Below are 1,824 nucleotides of genomic sequence, written 5' to 3'. Positions count from 1 at the left end.
GGGCTGGTGAGATGGCTCAGTGGTCTAAAGCACCTACTTAGAACAAGCTTAGCAAAGCCCAGGGACCGCAGTTCAATCCCAGCACCACATGCCAGCCAGCCCGCCCCCTGGTGGGCTGAGCTGGCCAAACACACACACACACACACACACACACACACACACAAATAAATAAATAAAATTAAAAAAAAAAGTTGCTAAGAAAGACATAAGTATTTATAAACTCAGGAAGAAAGATAAATCTGGCATTTATTCAGTGTTTTGTTATCCCTATCTTGTAGATGAGGCAGAGGCTTAGAGAAATTTAAGATAATTCGGTTACCAAATGAATTTATGAAACTTGGATTTAAACTGAAGTATAGTTGGATGGGATGACACATGCCTGGAGTCCTGAGCATGACAGGCTGGAGCATGAAGATCCAGGAGAAACTTACACTATTTCTCAAAAAATAAAAAGGGCTGGGGATGTAGCCCAGATGTAGAACACTTACCTAGCATGCACAAGGCCCTAGGTTGAGAGCCACAACAAAATAACTAATGAGACCCAGCTTTGTGCTTTAGGATCAATACTGTACACCACTTTGCAGCTCATAAACCTAATGAGTGAATACCTTACAGAAGTCTCAAGATTTTATATATGCAAAAATACAGAAGGATATTCTTACAGAATACCATTCTTCTGATATTTCTGCTATAGGCATCTGCACCCAGCATAGCAAACGTTTTCTGAGAGCCTTAACCAAAGAGAAACTTCTGGAAGCCAAACACTCAGGACCAAGACTGTGTATTGATTTGAGTATGACCTACCACATGTCAAAGAAGGTAAGATATCCACTAAGCCTGGAACTCCTGCTCCCCTGAGGAAGGCCCAGAAAGGGGCAGCCTTCATGCAGAGTATGACTACTACTGGCCTCTGTGATTCTTTTGTCATCTAGAGTTGTGTTTTGGTTTTCTACATAGGGCTGCTAAGTTCTAAGATGGCTGTTGGAAAGAATCTAAAAGAGAACATATTTGTACTTCTTTTGCTTTAGTTTGTCTTCTGTTTTGAACCTGCCACCTCTGCTTCTCTGTCCATGGTTTCCCCAGTCTGGATGGAATCTTTCCTCTTTGGTCTTCTGCTATGAAGAGAACGTTTGCCTATTAGTGTATTGTGGGGAGGTTACTCAGTGAAAGATATTACAACATTTTAATCATTTTTTATCCATCCCATTGGTGAAGGAAGGTTTTGTACCCTAGGCTTCTGGGGATTTCTGTACATGTGATAACAGAAACCAGGCAGTTGAAATTGATGGCAGCTTATTAGCCTCAGAGACTTAACATCCCAGAGGAGAAAGGTGCCAGATACTATCCAAAGCCACCTAGGGACTGTACTTGAGAACAGAATGGACATCCAGGGACAGTGGGACATGGGCTTTGTAGTATCAAAAGGATGAAGTCCATCTCATTCCCATAGATAAATAAATAAATAAATAAAATCAAGGAAGTGACAGCTAGTTCCTGATTATCCCTGAGTTAAATGTTTTGATCCCCTGCCAGTTCACAGAATTGTTCGAACAAGCCAATCTTATCCTCCTGTGTTAGGGAAACTTATCTCATCTGCTGGGCCAGAGTTGGAAGGGAATTTGAGTTAGGCTATTTGAGATTCTCCTAGCTTCACCAGAAGTCATAGCAGCACATGATATTTTTATTCTATTTTAGGCCTTATACCTCAGTACATATACTTTTGAACCTCTTTATTTAAAAAAAATTTAGGGGCTGGGGAAATAGCTCAGTAGGATACACACTGGCCTGGCAAGTACAAGGTCCTGAGTTCAATTCCTGGTACCA

General features: G+C 41.3%; 2 protein-coding genes across 2 annotated transcripts in view; one reads left to right on the top strand and one right to left on the bottom strand.

The window, feature by feature from the left end:
- Exosc3 (exosome component 3) overlaps positions 1-1,824 on the bottom strand; it is a 20,006-nt gene that overhangs the window by 1,887 nt on the left and 16,295 nt on the right. The gene's annotated exons all lie outside the window — the stretch shown is intronic.
- The window catches only part of Trmt10b (tRNA methyltransferase 10B), an 18,092-nt gene that overhangs the window by 7,474 nt on the left and 8,794 nt on the right, over positions 1-1,824 (top strand). The window lies entirely within an intron of this gene.

Source organism: Octodon degus, unplaced genomic scaffold (assembly GCF_000260255.1).
Source record: "Octodon degus isolate 3935 unplaced genomic scaffold, OctDeg1.0 scaffold00045, whole genome shotgun sequence".
NCBI classification, from domain to species: domain Eukaryota; kingdom Metazoa; phylum Chordata; class Mammalia; order Rodentia; family Octodontidae; genus Octodon; species Octodon degus.
This window is presented reverse-complemented; position numbering and strand designations above follow the sequence as displayed.